Source organism: Balaenoptera borealis, assembly GCF_965194805.1.
Source record: "Balaenoptera borealis genome assembly, chromosome: 16".
Classification (NCBI taxonomy): domain Eukaryota; kingdom Metazoa; phylum Chordata; class Mammalia; order Artiodactyla; family Balaenopteridae; genus Balaenoptera; species Balaenoptera borealis.
Window position 1 is genome coordinate 14043788 of NC_138872.1, and position 26661 is coordinate 14070448.

At 44.9% G+C, this 26661-nt stretch overlaps 1 protein-coding gene across 3 annotated transcripts in view; it reads right to left on the reverse strand.

The window, feature by feature from the left end:
* EYA2 (EYA transcriptional coactivator and phosphatase 2) overlaps nt 1–26661 on the reverse strand; it is a 303026-nt gene that overhangs the window by 37381 nt on the left and 238984 nt on the right. The gene's annotated exons all lie outside the window — the stretch shown is intronic.

Here is a 26661-nt window from a genome sequence, read left to right on the forward strand (position 1 = left end):
GACCCAGGTTCGATCCCTGGTCCAGGAAGATCCCACATGTTGCAGAGCAACTAAGCCCATGTGCCACAACTACTGAGCCTGCGGGCCACAACTACTGAGCCCATGCACCACAACTACTGAAGCCCATGCACCTAGAGCCCAGGCTCTGCAACAAGAGAAGCCCCCGTAATGAGAAGCCCACACACTGCATTGAAGAGTAGCCCCCGCTCTCTGCAACTAGAGAAAGCCCGCGTGCAGCAATGAAGACCCAATGCAGCCAAACCAAACCAAGGAAATCACTGTAGTACATCCATACCCGAGAAAACGAGGCAGCCATTAAAAAAATGGAGTAATGCTAGAACTCCTGACATGAAAGAATCATCCAGAAAAATAGTATTAAGGAACAAAGGCAAGCTGTATCACAGTATAGTGTGTAAAACACAGTGTACAATAAAAGGGTCCATTCTCTCTCCCTCTGTCTCTGTCTCTCCTTCTCTTTTCTATACACATAGCATGTAGACTGCATTACTCTTTACCCATATTTGGGGTCCCTTCCTGAAAAGCTTCTCCCCGTAGGAAGATGATATACACCAGGGGCTGGCAAACTACGGCCTGAGGGCCAGATCTGGCCTGCTGCCTGTTTTTGAATGGCTCACGAGCTAAGAGTGATTTTTACATTTTTGGACAGTGTATTGTCTACGGTTGCTTTTGTGCTTTGAAGGCAGAGGTAAGTAGTTGTTACAGATCCTTATAGATCCTAAAATACTGACTATCTGGCCCCCTGCAGAAGAAGGCTGCTGGCCCCCTGATACAGATGCTCCCTGTTGAACTCAGATGTGACCATATGACTTGCTTTGGCCAATGAAATGTGAGCAGAAGTTATGTTTTGCTTCTGCTTGGAAGCTTTAAGAGCTAGTGCATGGTTCACCATGCTCTCTTCCCACTTCACAAGGCTAAATGTTCCAGATAAAAGCTACTCGGTTAGCTTGGGTTCCAGAGTAAAGATGATGAGAGTCAGAGCTGCAACAGACCACAATGGACACGTACTGTAAATAAGAAGTAGATGAGATTGTAAAGCAATTATACTCCAGTTAAAAAAAAAAAGAAGTAGATGAGATTTGGGGGATGTTTGTTACTGCAGCATAACCTCAGCTATTCCAACTGATACACGTGGAAAATATGGAGCATATGGCACATAATGGTTCTCAACCCGGGCTGCACACTGTGATGATCTGAGGAGCATTTAAAAATCCTGATGCTCAGGTCATACCCCTGATCAATAAAATCAGAATGGCCGAGGGTGGGATCCAGGCACCAGAAAAGTTTAAAGCTCCCCACTTGATTTCAATGTGCAGTCAAGGTTAAGAACCACTGGTCTAAAAGGAGAGACAACACTTAGTAATATTCCTGGTTGATATCTATTAAGTGCTTTCTCTGTGCCACTCTCAAGTATTAACTTATTTAATCTCCACAACACTCTTTGAGGTGAGCACTAGTATTTTCCTATTTCATAGATGAGAGCACTGAGGCTCACCAAGTAACTTGCTCAAGGCCACACAGCTAGCGAGTGCTGGGATCTGAAGCCAAGTAATCTGGTTCCAGAGCAGTACTGCTTCAGAGGAGGCGTTGGAGGGGCCAGGACTGGGAGAGGAGTAAAGGGGGCCTTGACCTGTCACTCCATACACTTCTTTTCCCCGTTGAATTTTTTTACTGGGAGGCTGCATTACTTCTATTATAAAAATAAATAATGAATGACATAAACCCTTCTTGACCCTTAAAAAAAAAAAAAGGAAAAAACCCGTAGCTGGTGATCTCAGCTTCACACACACAACTGTGAAGAATCAAGCCCAGGAACGCAGCCATTAGGTGAAACATCTCATTAGGGCCCCAACAGCCAAAGCTTAGCACTCCGGATCCTGGCTGGAAGTCGCAGGGTAGAGCGCTCCATGAATAACGAAGAGAAAATGGGGAAAACAAACTTTTCAGGGCCAAGCAGGGAATCGTTGTGTGACCTGGCAAAAGGGTTTGGGGGTGTTTCCACACATTACTCATACCCAAACTATTTCACCTCTGCAGGATTGCACATTCTTTCTTGGCGAGGCTGTTTGTATACCTAACCACCTGTGCCCAGCCCTCCATGTACTAGACAGGAAGCAAGAAGAAGGGGCCATCCAGACTTATCCTCTGAAAGGATTTATTCAGAAAAATGTCAAGTCCCATAGCACACAAAACAGGAAAAGTAATTATTGTAGACAAAATGGCTTACCTATGACAAGTATTTGCATAGTTAGAAGAAGCCAAATCCTCTCTATCGATAAAGCTGAAATTATGACTTACTGATATTGGGAGGATGTGAAGAGAAAGTCTGCATGTGTGTGATAAAGGCAAGGGTGAGAAAAGAGAGCTAAAGTCTTAACTTCCAGTTTGGGAAGCCAGAGACCATGCCTAAAACAGAAAAACAAAAAAATCAAGATGTGGTCACAGAAGCAGGTTACTTAGAAATTTGGAGGTGAAGACCCAAAGAATCAGCAAGAGTTGAGAGTTGTTGCCTCTGCGCAGAAAGACAGGGTGGGGTTCGGGGAAAGTCGCTAGGGACTACTGTTTTTCGTAATTCTTTCCTTTGGAGAGCTCTATGGGTTTTAAACTCTATGCATATATTTCTTGGATTAAAAGAAAACTAAATTAAAAATAAAAGGAAACATACTCAAGTAATATTACCCTACAGTAAATATTAAACTGGACAAAGACCCATACATGTGAACAAGGGACATGTAAAAAGATGTTCATTACAGAACTGTCTGTAAATAGCAAAAGTTCAGAAACAATTTAGCTGTCCAGCCAAAGGAAATTAGAGAAATAAAATGTAGAATATTCATACAATGGAAAACTAAACTCAATGGAAAGAAATGAACCAGACCTCCATGTATTACCAAGGACACATCAAAAAAAAAAAAACAAAAAACATTGAGTGAAAGCAACAGTTTTCTGAAAGTTATATACTGCATGTTATTACCACTTATTAGAAACATATACAATGTTACTACATATTTTCCATGGGCACTTATATATTTGTAAATATCTGCAAGGATAAACCCAGAGTCAGAACAGCAATTACTTGTGGAAAGCAGAGAGGAGGAGACAGAGGAGTTCGAGGAGATGATCAAAGTGAACTTTAGTATTATCCAGTAAATTCTAAATGTTTTTTTAAAGAGAAGGGATTCAAACATTTCTTGTATAATTAAAAATTGAAACAAAAACTTAAAGACACCCAAAAGTTTCTGAGGAGAACCTTCAGAATACCCATCTATTCTCTAAGCATTCTCTTATTTCAGCTTTTCCTAAAATCTGCTTGCATGCTGCCTATTAGATTGTTTTGAACTATGTAGGGGGGACCTCTTTTCAAGACACTTGATAAAAACTAGTTGTGCTGGGGTGGAAAAGTCTGGAATAGCCCATGAAAAGCACAACTGTCTCAGGGGTTAAGTAACACAAAGTGTTACTCTGGGCCAGACCACTCTATCCAAGGAGAAAATGTTTTTTTCAGGGTTGTAAAGACTGAGAAACGAAGAAAAAAAAAAAAATAGTGGAGGCTCAGCATTAATTAATGTGAAAGACAGCTGGAGTGAGGACAGGATGACAGACATGGGTTTCATCTCATGCTGCCCGCTGAATGCGCCCCTAATATGCTCTATAAACACACCACCCTGGTCTGTTGGCTTAAGTTACCCTGTGCAGCTTGGAGCGGGAGGACGCCCTATCTGACCCAGCACATCTCCCAGTCAAAGAAAGCCTAAAACATGGGAGCCTTCATGCCATGTTCTTCAGCTAATAAAAGGCTACAGGCTAACACTGCAGGGAGGACTAAATGAGGCAGCACACGTGTAAACCCCTAGCCCAGGGCCCGGTATGCAGCAGGCACTCCCCAAGCGTTGGTTATTGTCAAAATCCCCCAGTCCACTTCCTCACCCCCTTAAGCAAAGAACCTGCTTCTGTAAACCCAGCAGGAACACCCCAAATCAGATGGTACTTTATTAAAGATGTGCTTTATGAAAGTACCATCTCACATGAAAACCATTTTCTTAATCACTACATAATCTTTGGATTAAAAAAAAAATCAGTGGTTAATTTCCTAAACAAGCAACAGCAGAAACAGATTGTGCTTAAAAAAACAATCCATTTAAACCAGAATGGAGAACTGAGAAAAGGGGAGTTGTTCCAAAACAGGCTTCGATTCGTAAATTGTCTGTCGAAAGGACTGTGCTGGGAGCTGGTGGGGTTCGGGAGGATGGAATGTCATCTTTGTCTGACTCAAGAGTTTGTGGGTGGCTCTCTCCCCGTGAAGGTACAAATCAGAATAAGGCGCTGCAGATTTTTTCAATGTGCTCTAATGTTGTACAGATTTGTCAGGGTTCAGTTTTGATGGTGGCGAGGTGGGCTATGCACGCATTCATTTAGGAGGCTGATGAGGATGCTTTGAGCGATGGAACCCGCCCGAGACAGATGCTGTAGACCTGGATGCAGCTCTGTAACCTAATTATCACACATTCTTGGTGAGGTTCTCTTAATTAGAGGAGGATGGTGAGGGCATTCACCATATGGGCCGCTCTGAGATCTGCCTTGTAGATCAGTAAGTTATTTTGTGACGTATGGCTGTATTTCCTGGATGGAGGGGAGAGGGTAAGTCTTTCCTAAAACGAAATTAATCTGATGTCAAACAAACCTGAATGAAGAAAACGGCATGTGGATTCCTGGAGGTTTCAAATCTGAATCAACTTTGCATTAATTTAGATGATGGCAATTGTTTTCTGTCAAGTGCCTCCATCACTCCCAAATACACAAGCTCTCCAATTTAAGCCGTATTCTTAAGAGGTCTACTTCCCAATCCCTGTGGATTAGGAAGCAACCATTTTCATTTCAAAAGGAGTCCAAGTTTTTAACCGAAAAGTTGTTTTTAATGAATCACAACTCTATTTGTCCAATAAAGAATTTCCTTTGCTGAATTTTCCAAGTTTTCTATTTTAAGCACGTAACGCTTTTGTAGCAGATGGTTTAATTCAACATTTAATTCTACCATGTTTAATTCAGAAGTGAGATCCACACACTATTTATTCAGCATCACAACCCTTTGAACAGAAGAAAGGCTCACCCCAAATTCATCTTGAAATCAACTTATATGACTGTGGTCTTTTGTTTTTTTTCACAGCTGGTTGGATAATAATAGCCAATCTTTATTGAGTGCTTTGCAGTAGGTTAACAGTGTGGGCTCTGAGCCAGACTGCTTATGTTCAAGTCCAATTCCACCTCTTACCAACTAGATGACCTTGCACAAGTTACCTAATGTCCATGTGCCCCAGTTTCTCATTTGTAAAATGGGGTTACTTAACTCATAGGGTTGTTACAAAGATTAAATGAGCTTTTCAAAGTCTAGGTTATAAACCTGTTAGTGAACATTTACTTTAAATGTCCAGCATTAAAAAAGAAAAAAAGGGGCTTCCCTGGTGGCGCAGTGGTTGAGAATCTGCCTGCCAATGCAGGGGACACGGGTTCGAGCCCTGGTCTGGGAAGATCCCACATGCCGCGGAGCAACTAAGCCCGTGAGCCACAATTACTGAGCCTGCGCATCTGGAGCCTGTGCTCCGCAACGGGAGAGGCCGCGATAGTGAGAGGCCCGCGCACCGCGATGAAGAGTGGCCCCCGCCTGCCGCAACTAGAGAAAGCCCTTGCACAGAAACGAAGACCCAACACAGACATAAAATAATAAATAAACTTAAAAAAAAAAAAAGTATAAGTATAAAAAAAGAAAAAAAGAATAGAAAAAAATACAAGAGAATCCAGGGGTCAGTAAACTGCCTGTTTTTGTAAATAAAGTTTTATTGGAACACAGCCATGCCTATTTGTTCACTTACTGTTTATGGCTGCTTTTGTGCTACAATGGCAGAGTTGATAGTTGCTACAGAGCCTAGCCTAAAGCCTAAAATATTTACCATACTTTCATAGAAAAAGGTGGCCAATCTCTAGAATAGATGACAAAATATCAGAGTACATCATACGCAGTAATGATGAACTTCTATTTTTGTTGGAGTGTGTGTGTGTGTGTGTGTGTGTGTGTGTGTGTGTAAGGGTGGGGGGATGCTGGAATTCAGGTCTGATCTGACTCCAGATTCCATTATCCTCTGGTTATGCCATGATGCTTCTTTGCTCTGAGGAAGTGCCTGACTTCGTGGCTCAGCCACGTGACTGGAAAGAAGAGGTGTGCTGCCCCCTGGAATATCTAGATGCAGTAGCTTCTATAGTACCTGGTGGTCTCCACTTGAGCTGGTTTCCTTTGGGGATCCCTGCTGTGAAGATTTGGAGGCTGTCTGTGCAGGAGAGGGTTAACTCAGCAGGCCTGGGTTGCTCAAACTCTGCATATTCCTAAGAAAGGTCTGACTTCAAGACTGGTCCTTGGCTGGCTCCTGGTGGATGAGCTCTGAGCCCTTGGGTCAAGCAATACCAGTTGATCAGATAGTTTATGCTAACAATGTGATTTATGGAGACTGCCTGCTTTTGTTCTGAGGCGCTGGGGTCTGCCATGCAGATGCTGCATGCCTGTATCACTGACCCAATAAGACCCTGGAAACCAAGGCTCAGGTGAGCTTCCCTGGTTGACAACACTTGGCACGAACTATCACACCTCAGTGCTGGGAGAATTAACTGGACTGTCTGTGCTCCATTGGGAGAAGACACCTGGAAGGTTGGACCAGGTTTTTCCTGGACTTCATTCCATGTGCATTTCCCTTCGCTGATTTTAATCTGTATCCTTTTACCGTAAAAAACTGTAACCGTGAGTATAATAGCTCTTCTGAGTCCTGTGAGTCCTTCTAGCAACTCATCAAGCCTGAGGGTGGTTTTGGGGGCCCCCAACACAGTGTCTTTATTAGACACTTTGAAAAAACACCAACTGGTTAACAAAAGAGGCAGCATGATACTGTGGAGATACCTAACCTCTCCAGGAATGAACCTTCATATCTGTAAATTAGCAGTTCATACGTTTTAGTAAAAATAATACCCATTATTGCCCTTCCAGGGTGATCTCATAACCTAGGTCTGGTTAGAATCATAGTGACTGGTTCAGGGATGGTCATGTGGCCAATGGGAGCCAACTAGAGTTGGCCCTAGGATGTCAGCTATAACTACTGGGAAAGAGGCACCTTCTTACCCCTGAGGTGGCTGAGCTGGGAGAACCTAAACTTGAGGATGCTGGCAGCCATCTCTGTCACCAAACTGGCAGAGCCTTACTGACAACGCACACAGATTCATATGAAATTATTGGGGGATCAGATCCCGCTGTTCCCAAAGTCTACTTCTGGATATTTTGGTTATACATTTTCCTTTTTGGCTTAAATTAATGTGCATTGAGTTTCTGTTGCTTATAATCAAAAGATTCTTGACTCTGCTCACAACTTTCTGGTGTCTGTACAAAAACAGGTACTTCCAACTGGCAACGGCCATGGGCAAGTTCAAGTGCTTCTACACATCTTAGCAATGATTGAGCCTTGCCAGGGAGCACTTCGGAAGACTGTCTTCTCTTTTGATGGCTCCTCTTACTCCCCAAACCCCAAGGTGATGTAAGTCAAGTGCAGGGAAGGGTCCGACTTATTATCTGGTCTTAGAGCCACAGTCTCTCCTTTACACAAGCATCATCCTAATGGAGGAAATGGTTTCCCCCAAATGACTACCACGGATTGCCCCCACCATTCACCAGGTGTGCATGAAAGTGGCCACAGGCAAGAAGCTCTATGAAGCAAAGTGGTTGAGCACATCAACTGTGGAGTCAGCAGGACCTGGGTTCAAATCCTGGGACTGTCATTCCCCAGGGACATGACCTTGGATGAGATGTTCGCCCTCCCTGGAACCTCAGTTTTCTCACCTGGATACAAGCAGTGAGTCCTTTCTAGGGCTGCTGTAGGATAATGCATGTGATGTGACTTGCTCCTGGTGCTTACGTATTATTAGCAAAAAGCAGCAGAGTCCAGAATCTTCCATCAGAAAACTTTCCCCACTTAGAAATTCCCATGCAATAGTTTAACCTGGTATTTTCTAAACCATGGCCATTCTTGTAACGCCTTTGCAAGTTTCACATGCCGGAGAGCAGCTGTGTTATGTTAACTTAGTATTTTCCTTTAATTCAGCTACCCCTCCCCCAACTTTTTTAAAAAAACTTAAATGCATGCAGTTTAGAAAGAAACTTGTCATTATGACCATAGATGGCAAACCTGTTGCACTCACCATCACTGGACGTTAACCATGAAGATAAGCATGTATATTAGTTTCTCATGGCTGCTGTAACAAATTACCACAAACTTAGTGGCTTGAAACAACACAAATTTATTTTCTTACAGTTCTAGAGATCAGAAGTCTAAAATCAAGGTGTTCCTCTGGGAGGTTTCAAGGAGAATCAGTTTCCTTGTCTTTTTCAGCTTCTAGAGGGCACCGTGTGTTCCTTGGCTTTGGTCTCTCCACTCCAGCCACTTACTGCTGACCTCGTACCTCCTCCTATCCACTCTCATCTCCTGCCTCCCTCTTATGAGGACCCTGTGATTACATTAATCACACCTGCTAAGTCTCTTTTGCCATATAAGGTAACATTCACAGGTTCTGGAGACTAGGACCTGGACATCTTTTGGGGGCCATTTGTCTACCTACCACGGCATGCAACGAAAAAAATCACAGAATGCTGCTCTTTTGGGTACATGATCTCATATACCATGTTTTAAAGCAGTGGTTCTCAGCAAAGGTGGCACCTCCTTCTAGAGAGTAGTTTGGAAGTTTGGGGGACATTTTTGGTTGTCATAATAATTGGGGGGAGGTGATATTTGGGGCAGTTTGATATTGTGATTTATAATAAGAAATATATATTTGGTTTTTGTCCCTGTTTCTGGTACAGAACTCCTAAAGCCCTCAGAATTTCTAACAGCCAACATATGGAAGCAGGCTAAGTGCCCATCGGCAGTTGAATGGATAAAGATGTGTTGAATGGATACACACACACACACACACACACACACACACACTGGAATATTACTCAGCCATAAAAAATGTGAAATCTTGGTATGATTTCAATATGATTTCAAAATATCCTCCAGGTCCAATATGAATGGACCTGGAGGATATTTTGCTTAGTGAAATAAGCTAGACTGAGAAAGACAAATACTGTATGTTTTTACTTATATGTGGAATCAAAACAACAAAACAAATGAACAAACATAAGAAAACAGAAACAGACTCACAGACACAGAGAAAAACCAGTGGTAGCCAGAGGGGTGGTGGGGTGGGGAATGGGTGAAATAGGTGAAGGGGATCAAGAGGTACAAACTGCCAGTTATAAAATAAGTAAGACACAAGTATGTAATGGACAGCACAGGGAATATAGGCAATAATATTATAATAACTTTGGCGTGTAATCTATAAAAATATTGAATCACTATGTTGTACACCTGGAACTAATATAACATTGTAAATCAACCATACTTCAACTTAAAAATAAAGAGTGATAAAAGTAAAAGAAGTGTCTTTTGTTATTCATAACAAGCCCCTTTCAACAGAGTTTATGTTAATACGGTGACTTTTAAAAAGTGCTAAGTATGGGGACTGGTTGCCAGGGAAACCAACCATGTGATTAGATGGTTGGAACTTTCAGCCCCGCCCCCTGGTCTCCCTCTAGGGAGGTGAAAGAGGCTGGAGATAGAGTTCAGTCACCAATGGCTAATGATTTCATCAATCATGCTTATGTAATGAAGTCTCCATAAAACCCCAAAAGATGGATTCGGAGAGCTTCTGGGGTGGCAAATGTATCCACATGCTGGGAGGGTGGCACACCCCAGTTTCATGTGGGTGCTCCTGTGCTGGGGACCCTTCTGGACCCTGCCTTATGTACTTCTTTGTCTGGCTGTTCATCTGTATCCTTCATAATATCCCTTGTAATAAACTAGTCAGTCTGTGTAAGTAAATGTTTCTCTGAGTTCTGTGAGCTCTAGCAAATGAACCTAAGGAGGGGGTCATGGGAACCTCCAATTTATAGCCAGTTGGTCAGAAGCACAGGTGACAATCTGGACTTTCAATTGGCATCTGAAGTGGGGGCTGTCTTGTGGGACTGAGCCCTTAACTAGGGAGATTAACCTGTGCTGCTGTCTTCAGGAAGATAGAGTCAGAATTGAGTTAATTGCTTGGTGGTGTTGGAAAACACACACTAGAGGGTGCCAGGGAGGTAGGACAGTCATTAAAAATGAAAAATTGTCCCGCATCCCATGTAACTTTCATATCTCTTGCTGGACACTTGTTGTAAAAAACCCGTTTCTAATTATCTGAGCCTAGACTGTAACTCATGTCTTTACTTTATTCCCAAGGGGCCTTTAGATCATCACTGAGGATGGAAACAAGCACATCTGTGTGCTGGGTTACATATAAAGACAGCTAGCTTCCCCTCACCTCCAAAGCTGTTGTCCACATGGCAGCCAGATTGCTCCTTCTAAAACAAAAATCAGAGCTGTCCCTCCTCATTTAAAACCCACTAGCATCCCCTGGCCCTCTGAATAAAGCCAACATCCTTCACTTTTCCACTCCAACGCACATGTCTGCTCCTTGAGCTTGCCAAACTTGATACTGCCTCAGGGCCTTTGCACTTGCTGTACCCGCTGCCTGGAATTCCCTTTCCCCAGACGCTTTCATGGCTGGCTCCTTTGTAACATTCAGTTCCCACTTTCAATAACAGAAAGACCTTCTCTGACCATTCCGCCTAAAGTAACCTGGCTACTGACCCTCTACTCAAGCTATATCTCATTACACTGTTACAGTTTTTAATAGCATTTATCATTGTCTGTAATAATCTTATGATTTTTGGTGCTCCTTTCTCAATCAGAAGGGAAGCTCTATGAGAGCTATTGCTATGTCCCTTGGACATGGAACACAGCCCAGTACATAGCAGATGCTCAATTAAGCATTTTAAAAAATGAATATATAAGCGTATGTAAGCTTTATGTATATTACCACACTTCTTCCTCAAAATATCTTTTCCCTCTTTTACAGATTCAGCAAGATTCAAAGCAATGAGGTGACTTGTCCAGGGTCACACTGCTAATAAGTGACAGAGCTGGGATTTATCCCAGGGCTACCTAAGAAACCAAAATCTTATCCATTTACTCAAGAAATATGACTTTGCAGGAACTAATAACGTAAAGTACTTTATTAGGGAAAAGAAGCTTAAGGCAGATTACCACCAGAATTTTTTTTTTTTTTTGGTAAATGCCTGATTTAAAACTGTTGAGGGGACTTCCCTGGTGGCACAGTGGTTAAGAATCCGCCTGCCAATGCAGGGGACGTGGGTTCCATCCCTGGTCTGGGAAGATCCCACATGCCTCGGAGCAACTAAGCCCCTGCGCCACAACTACTGAGCCTGTGCTCTAGAGCCTGTGAGCCACAACTACTGAGCCTGTGAGCCACAACTACTGAGCCTGCGTGCCATAACTAGTGAAGCCCGCGCACCTAAAGCCCGTGCTCTGCAACAAAAGAAGCCACTGCAATGAGAAGCCCGCGCACCGCAACGAAGAGCAGCCCCTGCTCTCCGCAACTAGAGAAAGCCCGCGCGCAGCAACGAAGACCCAAGGCAGCCAAAAATAAATAAATAAAATAAATAAATTAAAAAAAAACAAACCAGAAAACTTGTTGAGGTCTACTTTTAATGAAATAAAGGATCCATTTAATTAAATTACACTTCCAAAGTTGAGAAAAATGACAGGCAGCTGCCATGCAAAACTCAGCCCTGATTCTTTTCTCAGGTCTCAGGCTGGCTTTCTAATAACTGTTGGGCTTCTGAGTGGATAAAAGGAGAGGCCACGGGCTGGGGAAGGATCTCCCCTTATTGCCTCTGAGCATTTGTGCCTCTCATTTCCTGGTCTTGATATGGAAAAGCAAAGTTACCCAGTAAATCCCTCACTTCTCAGCTGCCCCCCTCCCTGCCCCCCAAGCCAGGAATGGTTCTTTGGGAACCAGACACTTTGGTTGAAATTGGAAATCAGATCACTTGAGCCAGCCCTGAAGGGCTCTGAATCCTTTCTTGGCTCCCCAGTCTTCCCCCCCACTGCCCTACCCCCTACTTACTAGTAACCCATAACTTTTTAGGATGTCACCGTATGTGTTAAAAAGGGGTGAGTTGGGCTTCCCTGGTGGCGCAGTGGTTGAGAATCTGCCTGCCAATGCAGGGGACATGGGTTCGAGCCCTGGTCTGGGAAGATCCCACATGCCGCGGAGCAAATAGGCCCGTGAGCCACAACTACTGAGCCTGCGCGTCTGGAGCCTGTGCTCCGCAACAAGAGGCCGCGGACAGTGAGTGGCCCGCGCACCGTGATGAAGAGTGGCCCCCGCTTGCCACAACTAGAGAACTCCCTCGCACAGAAACGAAGACCCAACACACCCAAAAATAAATAAATAAATGAATAAATAAATAAATTAATTAAAAAAAAAAAAGGGGTGAGTTGTGGGAAGACCCAACCTGGTAACCAACTTCAGGGCCTCTCTAGATCCATTAATGTTATCCAATGCAATGCTTCCGAAAGTAATTTTCAGAAAAAAAACAACCAAACAACAAAAACCGCAACTCTATTTGAATACTATCTTGTTCTCACGGGGATCAAAGGTCGGCTGCTTCCAGGGGTGGTCTCTTTCACCCCGTCCAGGGGGGTCTCAGGGGGAATGCCACGGTCAGTCTTTCGAGATGAGAAGGGGGCAGACCACAGACTTTCCTCTGAGATGCTTGTATTCTGACATCCTGTGCGTTAAACTCACTTCTAGTCTCTAAGCCCCAGGTGTAAGCCCTCCCGGACTGTTTGCTTATCTTTCCTACTCCCAAGGCATCTCTGAGCGCTCCCAGGGGGAGGCAAGTCTTGGTGCCTCCAAAGAGGCATCCGGAGATTTCCAAACACTTCTCTCAGCTCAAAGCTTCTTGGATGATGAAATTAGTTGACACTACTCTGTGCTCCTCATAAGGCATTTTCTTAAGGAAATGTATATAATGAGCAGAGGTAGATGTTTGGGAATTTGGGATGTGGTCTTCAAATATTTATGCCCTCGCAAGTTCATCAGTGGCTAATAGTCTGGTGAGAACTCAGCTCCTTAGATGTGTTTCTGAAAAACTGGTGGCATGGTTAATAGTCAAATTCACTAACAGAATTACTTAATGAATTACTTTCTTTTTCTTTTTTTTTTGGCCGAGCTGCATGGCTTGTGGGATTTCAGTTCCCTGACCAGGGATTGAACCCAGGCCACAGCAGTGAAAGCGCCAACTCCTAACCACTAGACCACCAGGGAACTCTTAATTACTTTAAAAGAAAAAGCTTGGCCTAGTTCTTTAGGAGTCTGATAGGTGGGTGCATGAACATTGCTTTTGTGTGTTTACAGAATGTCTCTAGAATGAAAAACTGGAGCCTTCTATAAATCAGGGTTGGTCAGCCTCGGCACTGTTGACATTTTGAGCCAGATCGCTCTTTGTTGGGGCTGTACTGTCCACTGTAGGGTATTTAGCGACATCCCTGGCCTCTTACCCATTAGATGCCAGCAGCACCCCTCACCCGGTTGTGACAACTAAAAATGTCTCCAGACAAGCGCCCGTGAGGCCAAAGTACCCCCAGTAGAGACCCGCTGCTCTAAATCCTTTAAAAATAATGAAAAGGGGGCTTCCCTGGTGGCGCAGTGGTTGAGAATCCGCCTGCCAATGCAGGGGACATGGGTTCGAGCCCTGGTCTGGGAAGATCCCACATGCCGCGGAGCAACTGGGCCCGTGAGCCACGATTACTGAGCCTGCGTGTCTGGAGCCTGTGCTCCGCAACAGGAGAGGCCGCGATAGTGAGAGGCCCGCGCACCGCGACGAAGCGTGGCCCCCGCCTGCTGCAACTAGAGAAAGCCCTCGCACGGAAATGAAGACCCAACACAGCCAAAAATAAAAATAAATAATTAAAGAAAAAAAAAGAATACACTTTCTGTTGTGTTTAAAAACAAACAAACAAAATAATGAAAGGCTTGGTTCTTAGTGTTAGTCAATCAACTTTGTAATTCTAGAGTGGGCAACCTTATTAATGAAACTAGCTTTCTAAATCAGTGATGGGCTAAAAAAAAAAAAAAAAAAAAAATCAAAATCTCCCAACCAGCTGAGTGGAAGGTGCTATTCTTCTGTCTCAAAGGGCAGTGTGACCCAGTTGTTCCGAACCACCGCAGCCAGACACCCGTCTGCAAACTCGGGCTCTGTCCTTCTTACTAGAAGGTGAGTGAATGCTAGAAGTCGCTACGCCCATTTCCTGGTCTGTACATGTGGGTAAGCATAGCATCTACCTCCTAAAGTTATGGGGAGAGTAAGTGAGCTGATGTACGTAAGGCTCTTTAGATGGGTGCCTGGCTGGCAGCAAGCACGCCTGATGGGTCTGTCATCCTTCCTCACAGAGTGACTTCTCTGGGGCCTCACTGGCCACACCCAGCACTTGCACTGGGCTGTCCCTTTCTCAGGTGCCACCTGAAGGGGAGATCAGGGGAGACGCGGAGTAGAAGCTCGGTTTGGCATTTTGTGATCCCGGCCTTTTCCTCCTCCTTTCAGCGCCCAGACCGCCACAAGCCAGGCTTGTGTCTTGGGGGGACCCTGTCTGGGCTTGCAGATTTCTGCTGCAAAGGGCGGCCTTGCCCGCTTTGGAGACGGTTCACAAATATAGGCAACTTCCCACCTGCGTTTGCCTGGCTTTTCTCCTGGGTAGATTACCCTGATGCCCCCAACTTCGGGACAATGCACTTCTGTACCTACTCTGGAATGGAGACCTCGCCCCCTCTCTTTTAAAGAAAGAAAAAAAAAAAAAACAAAAAACACGCAAACACACAAAACCAATCAAAGCCATCACACCATACAAGCCAACTGGGCCTTTAAAAAATCACAGCCAAGTAGCTGTTTACAAGCTGAACAAATAATTACTCTGCCACAAGGAAGAAAAGTATTAATTAAAGCTCTTCATTAAACCAGGCTCACTATTCTGTGGGGTTTATCTCTTGGAAGTGTCAGCCAAAGGTTAGGGAGGGATTAACACACAATGGAGGGCTTTGCCAGTTAAATCTCCTCCTTGTGGTTAGCTTTTAATAATAAAGTTGTCATTAAAAGAAAGAATTTAATGGTTTTAATTGGGTTTAATTACTTGGAAACTCCTGGAAAACAGATTAGCTTGTTTGAAAGAGGAAGACAAGAAAATGATGGTGGTAAAGAAAAAATAGGTTGATTCACAAGTTTAAACAGTAAAGTTAAAAAAAAAAAAAAACTTGGCTTCTTTGGCAGTTTCAGAGGAGAACACAGAAAATAGAAAAAGATCTTCTAAGCTCAGCAAACAGGTCTATTTGTACTCACAAGCACTTTACCGAAAAAACTGTAGGATAAATCCCGTCATCACTGAATTACAAAAGAATCAAACTGACTACAAATGATAAAATCACAGTCAAATTGAAGAGAATAAACAAAGATGTCTAAACTGGGTCCTCTTTTGAAGTTTTAGGCAACTACGCAGCCTCCTAGATTTTTTTTTATCCTTTGAAAAATGTTCTTTCAGCTGGAGGTGTCTGGCAGCTTTAAAAGCATTTTCCTAGGACGTAAATTTAAAGGCAAAAGAATAAACAGCTAGATAAATGGAGCTGTGAACATGTATTAGGGGGACCAACTGTCCCTATGTGCCTGAACTGAGGAGGTTCCTGGGACTTGGCACCTTGAGTGTGAAAACTGGGGAAGTTCCAGACGACCCAGATGAGATGATCACCCTAACGTGAGCCACCATTCAGGACCAAGGGGTGTTTGACGGCATGGGAGACCAGTGCATTTTTGGAAGTTCACACCAAGTGCTTAGAACAGGGCTTGACACCACCCAGCAAAGTGTCTCCTGCTTCTCCTTCTCCTGCTTCCAGCAACGGACATGTCCTCATCAATGCTGTGAGTCCTCTGCTTACTATTATTATTATTGTTATTACTATTTGTAGTGGTAGTGATACTTCACCATACCTTCCGGAGAGAGGACATTCTTACCCAACCAGCAACATGCTTCTAAAGATGCAGTTCTTTAAAAGACATTCATTCACTCATTATTACTTATAATTATATTTATTATTCATTTATTCTGCAAAAACTGTTTACTATATAGGAAGCACAGTTCTAAGCGCTTCACATATATTAACTCTTTTAATCCTCCCCTAGTGACCCCATGTAGTAAGTATTACTGCTATTGCACCCACACTACAGAAGCAGGGACTGAGGCACAAGGAGGAAAAGTGACTTGCCTGAGGTCACGTGGCTAGGGAGTAGAGCAGGCTTTGAACCTGAGCTGTCTGGCTCCAGAGCCCATGTTCTAGAGCAGAGGTGGGTGAACTTTTCTATAAAGGTCCAGATAGTAAATATTTTAGGCTCTGTGGCCCATATGGTCTCTGTCACAACAACTCAACTTTGCTGCTGGAGAGTGAAAGCAGCCATAGACAATATGTAAATGAATGAGCACGGCTGTGTGCCAGTAAAACTTTATTTAAAAAAATAGGTGGCGGGCCAGATTTGGCCCATGGTTAGGATGCAGTTTGCTGACTCCTACTCTAGACCACTGTTATAATGTCTTCTACTATGACATGTCTCAGACACTGAAAGTCCCTTGCTACATGGAGCTTACATTCTAGTGGAGGGGGAGGGCCATGAAAAACTAAGATACATTTCATTTTGAATCGTGACAAGTGTTTTGAAGAAAAGGAAACCTGAAGATGTGCTAGAGGGGGAGAGAAAGACCAAATGTGTCTGTGTATATGTGTTTTGGGGAGGGCTGCTACAGATGGGGTGGTCAGGGAAGGTCTGTCTGAGGAGGCAACATCTGAGCAAAGATCCAAACGAAACAAAGGAGCCAGCCGTGGGGTGATTTGGTAGAAGGAACAGCCAGTGCAAAGGCCCTGAGGCAGGAACAAGCTTTGTGTGTTTGAGGAGCAGAAAGAAGGCCAGTGTGGAGTGAGCAGAGTAAGTACGTGGGAGAAGGAGGAGAGAGCCAGGCAGGAGAATCAGATAATTTGGGGGATTCTAGGCCACCGGGAGGAGTCTGAACTTTGTTCAAAGTGAGGCTGGAAACCAGGGAACAGTTTCAAGCAAGGACAATGAAGAGACCTGATTTATATCCAAAACGGATCTCTTGGGCTGCCTTCATGGCACTGTGTCATCATGTCCAACCAAAACCCAGTGAGGCAGGTATTGTTATTGTACCCGTTTTACAGATGTCTGACTCCGTGAATCCCCAATCTATTAAGTAACAGGACTGGGACTTGTCTCCAGGATGGTCTGCTCCAATCTCATCCTTTCCCCCCTATGCCACTCAGCCCTCAAGGATGCAACTCTGACTGTCTGGACCATCACCATCTCGCAGTCCAAAGGTTTCTTTGTGTTGAGTATCAGGAAAGCAAGGGCGTTTGGCATGAGCCCATACAGGCATGATTTCAGTCTGCAGAAAGGCTAAACAATTACAGACACTGACAGTGTAGGGTATGATGAACAGAGGTAAGTGTCCTATCACCCCCCTCCTCCAACAGAAAACCTAAAGAAGGGGAGGTGGGTAGGAGAGAACAAACAATTCTTCTGAGTAGCAAAATCAATTTCCTCTTAAATGGCGACAGAGCACTCAACGTACTGTCAGCTGGAGGAGCCAAGAAGGAGCAAGAGGTCACTGGGTGGGGCTTCTTTCAGTCCCGAGGGTCAAGTTCTCACTGGCATCCATCAGGACACAGGACTCCTCTTCCCTCACTCCCCAACTTAGCTGTCAAGGCGCAGCATGGTTGAGGAGGGCAGAAATTCATCCATCCATCCAACAAATATTTACTGAGTGTCTTCTATGTGCCAGGCACTGTTCCAGGCACTGGGATACAGCAGCAAGCAAAATAGTCATGAACAAATGAATAAGGCAAGATTTGTGGTATGTCTGATGGCAGGGCTGCTGTATGGCCGCACAAGCTGCTGTGTGTGGTTGTGCACTGCACAACCCAGGGGCACCATTCACACAGACCACCATGAAAGTGCCGCTTCCTAGAGTTGAGCAAAGTGCATTCTGCACAGTTGTGCCCTGCCAGGAGGTGATAAAGACTAATGGGAAAAAATATAGCAAAGGATTTGTGTTGTGTGGGCTCTGTGGGAGGTACTGCAGTTCTACAGGATGGTCAGGGAGGTCCTTGCTGAGAAGGTGGCATCTTAAGGAGGCGAGGGGGGAAGCCATGTGGGAGGAAGAACATTTCAGAGAGAGGGAACCAAGTGTTCAAAGGCCCTGAGGTCGGCGTGTGCCTGGCAGGGCTGAGTACCACTGAGGAGGCCAGTGTGGCTGGGGTGGAGTGAGGGAAGGGAGGAGTCCTAGGAGATGAGGGCATAGAGGCAATGGGCCAGACCCTCTAGAGCCACATCTAAGGGCATGGACCCTGGTAACTGGGCCAGATTTGACGTCAACTTCAAGTATTTACTGAGCACCTACTATGTGCTGGGTAAGACTATGCAGGTTCTTGGCCCTCACATGGCTTAAAACATGCACGTGGGAGTGAGTGTCTGCTGTTCTTGTCTGCCCAGCGTCCACGCACCTTCTGATAACAGCATTTCCTGAGTGTTTTCGGTGGAACTTCATCACTCCCTATCTGTGTAGTTCCGAGGGAGCCGGTCCCACCTACCTCCACCTTTGAGTGACTGGTTCTAGCTAGGCCAAGGAGAGCTTCGTCTGGCACTTGGTTGGAACTACTGGGAAAACGTTACTCTGTTTTCGCTGGGGTCATAGAGCTGGCAGGATGCAGGTCTTGTGCTGCTTGGGGGAATTTTTGCCATGACACGTGAAAAGAATGAAGCCAACCCAATGGAAACAGCAAAGAGATGCAGAGAGACTGGCTTCTACTGACACCGTTTGAAACCCAGCATTCAGTCACGCCCCTGAACTTTTGGTTATAAATGCCAATAAATTCATTTTTCTGCTTAAATCAGCTTGCGTTGGGTTTTAACCAAAAGAAAATTAATTTGACACCTAATTACGGGGCACACAGAATGTGCTGTGCCGGGAAGCAGAGAAGTGGAGAGAACTAAGACACAGTCTGTCCCTGCACCTGAGGCGCTGGAGTCGAGTTAGGGAGAGACACAAAAAAGTAGGTGATAAAATAATTAGTGACAAATAGCATAGGGTGCTAAGGGAACACACAGGAGGGACACCTAACCCAGTGTAGTCAAGGAGAGCTTCCCGGAAGCAGAGATGTCTAAGATAAGACCTGAATGCTGAATTAGCATTAGCTGGGCAAATGGTTGGCGAGTGAGGAAAGCACTCCTGGCAGAGGGAACAGCACGGATAAAGGCCTGGATGTGGGGGAGTCTGCTGGTGCAGCCGTAAGGCTGTGTAGCCTGAAATAGAAAGTTGAGAGTCTGAGAGGCGAGGCAGGACAGAATGGAAGGAACTAAGTCATGAAGGGTCTGGAAGCCAGCCCAGAGAGTTTGGACTTTATTCTGTGGATGAGGCACGAGAGACAACAAGACTTACAGAGACTAAGTGGCTCACTTAACTGAAATGGTGCAAGTGAAACATATACCTTGTTGATCTTTCATTTTCCAACTCTTGGTACAACTCTTCTTACAGAAAGACAATAGTGCAATGAGATAGCAAACAACAGCTGACATTTGGCCTTAGTGTTAGGGAGGCAATAGGGAGTGGTGGGGATTGTGGAAAACTGGTGGCCACCGACCCCACTGAAAGGAAGCAGCTGCTATGCAGCTCCAGCCAAGTGGTGACATTTGGGGTCGTGGGTGCCGCATGGCCAGATCTTCTGACTTTTCAAGAGAACCCAGAAGCCTGAATTTCTGTGTAAAATCTCCCAATTTAAAAAATTTATTTATTCATTTAAAGTATGGTTGATTTATAATATTATATTAGTTTCAGGTGTACAGCATAGTGATTCAATATTTTTACAGATTATTCTCCATTAAAGATTATTACATGATAATGACTATAATTCTCTGTGCTATACAATATATCCTTGTGGCTTATCTAAAATCTCCCCATTTGATGGGACCTAATCAAACTTACAAGCTTTTGCACAGCAAAGGGAATCATAAACAAAATGAAAAGACAACCTATGAACTGGGAGAAAATATTTGCAAATGATGCAACCGACAAGGGCTTAATTTCCAAAATATACAAACAGCTCACACAACTCAATAACAAAAAGACAAATAACCCCATCAAAAAATGGGCAGAAGACCGAAACAGACATTTCTCCGAAGAGGACATTACAGGTGGCCAATAGGCACATGAAAAGATGCTCATCATCATTAATGATTAGAGAAATGCAAATCGAAAGTACAATGAGGTACCACCTCACACCAGTAAGAATGGCCATCATTAAAAAGCCTACAAATAACAAATGCTGGAGAGGGTGTGGAGAAAAGGGAACCCTCCTACGCTGTTGGTGGGAATGTAAATGAGTGCAGCCACTATGGAAAACAGTATGGAGGTTCCTCAAAAAGCTAAAAATCCAGCAATCCTAGTCCTGGGCATATATCTGGAAAAAACTATAATTTGAAAAGATACATGCACCGTTATGTTCATAGCAGCACTATTTACAATAGCCAAGACATGGAAACAACCTAAATGTCCATCGACAGATGAATGGATAAAGAAGATGTGGTATACATATACAAGTGGAATACTACTCAGCCATAAAAAAGAATGAAATAATGCCATTTGCAACAACATGGATGGACCTAGAGATCATTGTACTAAGTAAGTCAGACAGAGAAAGGCAAATACCACATGATATCACTTACATGTGGAATCTAAAATATGACACAGATGAATTTACCTACAAAACAGAAACAGACTCACAGATATAGAGAACAGACTTGTGGTTGCCAAGCGGGGGTGGTGGGGTGGGGAGGGATGGACTGGGAGTTTGGGGTTGGTAGATGCAAACTATTACATATAGGATGGATAAACAACAAGGTCCTACTGGGAACACACACACAGGGAACTATATTCACTATCCTGTAATAAACCATAATGGAAAAGAATATGAAAAAATATATATATAAGTGAATCACTTTGCTGTACAGCAGAAATTAACACAACATTGTAAATCAACTATACCTCAATAAAATAAATTTTAAAAAACTCGCCACTTTAAATGCTGGCAGCTAATTTCAAAAATGTAACCAAAAAATATGTTTGAGAGTCAGGTGTAGCCTGCAGACCTCCCCTCCCCAACAGGGGGAAATCAGGCATAGGAAGGAACTGGGGTTGGACTGAAGGTTTGAAAGCTACGCATGGAACTTGGGGGCCTTGTGATTGGCTGTGGTCTGCTCGGTGGCAGAACGGCTTCCAATGCCCTTTGGAGTTTTGGGTCTGATCCGTTTTCTGCCATTAGGTTACTAGGTTGGTAGTCTTGGGCAGGGCCTCTGTGTCCTGGGTAGAATGGGGATCACCACATCTACCTTGTAGGTTTGTCTCGAGGACCAAGGAGGTGACTCCTGACCCAGTGCCATGCACACAGGGAGAGATTTACACTTTTTATCCCTATAATCAAAGGCTTCTGGGTATGGGTTATAATATGCTAGAAACTGAAAGTCACCGTAAACGTAAAGTACTTATTTATTTATTTATTTTTACTCCAGACACCTAAATTTGACAATGAATGAAATGGACAAATTACTCAAAAGCTACAAACTACCGAAACTCAGGGTGAAATAGCTGCAACTATTAAAGAAATGGAAATCATAGTTAAAAACCTCCTGAAAAATGAAATCTCCAGGTCTAGATGGTTTCACTGGAGAATTCTACCAAACATTTCAAGAAGAATAGCACCAATTCACCACATTTCAAGAAGAATAGCACCAATTCACCACATTTCAAGAAGAATAGCACCAATTCACCACAATCTCTTCCAGAAAACAGAAGAGGAGGCAACACTTCCCATCTCATTTTTTGAGGCCATTATTACCCAGACACCAAAACCTATGGATAAGAAGAGTATTTAAAAAAACACCCTCATTTTTCAAGTAAAAAGTGTTCATCATTTACCAGCTCCAGGCAGTTTGTGTTCCTTTAACAGCACCTATAGTGCCCTTAGGGAAACATTATATGATTCCCGGGCTGGTCTTTTGAGGTCAGTGGGGCAGGAACTGTTATTCCAATTTTACAGATGAGCAAACCTCTATTTAGTTCCAAAATATTTTCATCACCCCCAAAGGAAACCCCACACCCACGAAGAAGTTGCTCCCCATTCTCCCTCCCCTCCGGCCCCTGGTAATGACCAATCTGTATCCTGCCTCTGTGGATTTACCTATTCTGGATACTTCATGTAAATGGAATCATACAGTGTATGACCTTTTGTGCCTGGCTTCTTTCCCCTTAGCATAATGTTTTTGGGGTTTGTCCACACTGAGCATGTATTAAGTACTCCATTCCTTTTTATGGCTGAAAATATTCCATTGTACGAATATCCTAGGATGTGTTTATCCATTCAACCATTGATGGACATTTCCAAAGAGATTCTTAAACTGCATATTTCTCTTTGAATTAGGTCCTATTGGGGAACTTGCATCAGCGCTTTCCCCTCTCTGCCATCGGAAGGGCCCACAAGTTCACTAATTCACAGAGGAATTGTAGGAAGCAGGCACAGTGGGGGGAACCTCTTATTTCCCTGTCAAAGTCAACCCCCCATACAACCGCCTTGATACCTTCCTGCCACTCACCCAGTGACACCCTCATCACCAAAGGCTCACGGGAATTCCAGTGATCTTTGCACAGCTCAGGAGCCCTATTGTTGGGAAGTAAACACCGTAAAAAAGTGCAGGTGGGGCGCTGGGGGAGACGGCTTCTCAACCTGCTAGTTAAGTGTAAAGGAAAATTGTTCCCATTATTTAGGTGCGCAAGGTGCCCGGGATTTTTTCCCCACCACTTATCAGTGTGAGCAGCACCCCCTCTATTTACAGCGGACAAAAGAGCTTCTCATTCTAACCCAACCAACAATTTGTTGTAGGTTTTGCACAGGAGATTTGAATCCCTCTTATTATTATTATCATTATTTTTTTTTTCAGATGCCCTCCAGCATTCGTTGAAAGGTGGGGCTAGAGAAAAAAAGTTGGCCAAAGTAGTCTGGGAAAGCAGTCGCGTTTGTTAAATTTGGGGGCGGAAAATGAGGAGTACTCAGGAGTCTTAACTAGCTCAGAAACCCTCCACCTAAGTAGAAATGGTCTCTCTCCAAGCAGCCAAGAGCTCGGGGCTTCAAAGAAAGTCTCTGCTAATGAGCGCTTTTCTGACAACCCCAAACCATCTCTGAAATATATTTTATGTTGGAAGTAATCCTTTAATGCTCTAAAATACATGAGCAGAGGCACTTGGCATGGAGGCCCAGTGGCTCAGGGAAGAACTATTACAGGGGATTAAATCTACAAAGGGTACCACTCCCCTGCCCACGGCCCCTCCAACTGTCATTCACCTCTAGGACATCTTTGAAAGCATTTCCAACCTCTTCCTCATCCACCCCCGCCAGAATGACAACGGCAGATGTTCGCGTCTTGCCCTTACTGGATGGAATACAGTGACTAGTTAAGTCACCACCCCTGGTCCTACAAAGAAAATAATCATTGCTTGAGAAGGCCAATTAAAGTCATCATTTCTTTATTAGCCACAAAGACTAAATACCTTTTACTTAACTGAAAAGAGAGTGGCGGGGCGGGGGTGGGGATGGGGTGGGGGTTGGGGGTAAGGGGTGGGGGGAGGTGGGGATGGAGATTTAAATACAAGGTTTAACCCCCAGTGGGGGAAAGAAATCTCCGACTTCCTCAGAAAATCCTTTCCAAATTGTATTCATCTTGACTTAATCCACATCTACCGAGTGAATTAGGCAGTATTTATTTTGAAAATCTATTTTATAGAGTTCCAAGGACTCTGTTTTCCTTGGGCAGGGCTGACTCCATTTCAGAGCTGGAGGCCGCTGTGAGGGCCCCGGCCAGGCCTTTAAACGTCCAAGGTGCTGGCCTCACATGGTTAACACAATGTAAATAAACACAGCTGAGCCCAGAGAAATTGGAAGGTTTTCTCATTAAAGAAATAAAATAAACAGATGTCCTTAAGCACTTTGGCTTGTGTTTGTCAAAGGATGGAGAGCTCTAGATGTCTGAAAGGCAGAAATGAATCAGAGTCACATCTCAAGGTAGAAGGGGGAAAAAGAAAGAAAAGAATCTGTGGTCCTCTGAATTAACTAATCGTCCTCCAGGGAGGGCACTTTTGATTTGAACCTTAGCAACTTCTACAAATAGTTTTTAACTGCTGGGTCATAAAACCAGGGATTTTATTTCTTCTCAGTTTGTAAAGCAGTAACGGACAGGCCAAGCCGCGTCTCGCCAACTGGATCTGATTGAATCCTGATGGCACTGTGCTGGGTATTGGATTCCGGAATCCGAGCCGGAATCACGTAATTACACCCGCTGAGGGATGGGGGAGGACCGTGGCTGGTCGGAGAGGGCAGGGGAGCCCCAGGGGGAGATGTGTAGAGCCAAAATCTGGCCAGGCTCTCTCTGCCCAGTCTCTCCTAGGTACACAAAGAGGCTGGCAGGATCCACGAGAAAAGTCGTCACCAGGTGAATTCATGGCTTACATCTTGCCTCACAGACTAATGTGTGAAGGTGTTGAGTTTAAATGTCCATTCTGGTTCAGTATATCTGGGCTGGGACCCGAGACCCTGCATTTTTTTTTTTTTTTTCTTTTGTCTGCGTTGGGTCGTTGAGGCATGCAGGATCTTTCGTTGTGGCGCGTAGGCTTCTCTCTAGTTGTGGCGCGCGGGCTCCAGGGTGCGTGGGCTCTGTAGTTGCGGCACGCGGGCTCTAGTTGAGGCACACGAGCTCAGTAGTTGTGGCGCACAGGCTTCGCTGTCCCGCGGCACGTGGGATCTTAGTTCCCCTACCAGGGATCGAACCTGCGTCCCCTGCATTGCAAGGTGGATTCTTTATCACTGGATCACCAGGGAAGTCCCGACTCTGCATTTCTAACAGCTCCCTGATGATGCCTGTCCCTGAACCACACTTTGAGGGGCCAGGAGGGCTTACATTACAACAGGGATCTGGCGATGCGGAGTTTCAGTTCCTATAAGAACCCATCGTGAAGATGTCTGAACATTCAGGCATACTTAATGCCTTACTCTGGTCTCCCCCGTGATGCAGACCCTGAGCCTGGGATTCAGGTGCAAGCAGTTTATCTGGGAGGTGACCCCAGGAAGCACTGGTGACTGAGTATGGAAGTGAGGGGGGGAGGGAAGGAAATCAACAGGGGCAGGTCCACGAGCAGGCTGCTGCTGTGGGCTCTCTCCCTCGGTGGACACCTGGGAGACTGCACCCCAGCTTGTCACAGGTACTTGCAGAGGAAACCGTCATGTCTGTGGGAATAGGGAGGGCTGCAGGGATAAAGGTGAGGCATTGACAGCATCTGCTCCAATGGAAATTCAGTCCCAGCCATTTAACGATGATAATGATGATGTTATTCTATCATCAAATAATCACATCAAGAAATGAATAACTGCAACTGTATTATGGCAAGCCCTCCATGAGTCATCTCGATAGGGCGTTTCGATCTAGTCGGAAGGCTGGAGAGACCCTCCTAAGGAAGGGACGCTGGATAATAGCACGGCTTCTCTTTTATTTGTTGGAGGAGGGGAAGTGATAGACTTTAAACCACATTTAGTGAACAGAATTCCCAGCCATGATAATGGATCCCCAAGACAGATGATCTTTAGGAAGTAAGTAGCCTGTGCTTTGTGGGGAGTATGGTATGGTTTCTGAACCACCTGACAAAGCTTGGAAGCTGGGTGGAGGGAACCAGGGATGCCTGTGTCCCGCAGTCTACGCGGAGGACCCGGAGGGCATGGGGACCAGTAACCTCTGCCCCACGTATCCCACCTACTCTGGGCACAACCTGGCATTGGCAGGTCACAAATGTAAATGCCACTGGGTGGGGGGCGGGCGGTGAAGGAGGCACCACGGACCCATAACCCACAGCCCAGGGAGGATGTGTAACTCCAGGGAGTGAAGGGGGCAGAGGTGAGCCCCAGGTCACACGTCCTATCAAAGGGTCTCCACTCTTTGAAAACTCAGGTCTGGTGTTGCCAGATCTTCCTATTTTCCAAGAGAAGTGAGATATCCAGGTGTTTAGGTAAAACATCCAGATTTTAAAATATTGGCAATGAATTCAGAACTTAAGGAAATGCCAGGGGATCAACCTGTCTTCAAGCCAGATTTGACATAGCCAGTTTGAAACCTCTTATTTTTTCAGATTGAGCAGGGCCTGGCCCTTTCAAAGGGGTGACCTGGAGGGAAGCCCTGGATGGGATCCTGCTCGGGTAGGCATCAAGGATCACCTGGCTCCACTGCAGGTCCCCCACCAGCCAAAGGGCCCCTGACTCCAAGCCTGCCTGGAGGAGCCACTTGCTCAACATTCCACAGCCTCTGCTGAGCCCCTGCTGTGGGCCCAGCTCTGGGTTAGGTCGGGCCAGGCTGGCACCCAGCATCTTGGCCCCGGAGAGACGCTGACAGGCCCCTATCTTGTCATGTGTGTGGTTATTTGTTCCCTGCAGGGCAGGCACCTTGGAATCTCATTTCTGCAGTGCTTGCAA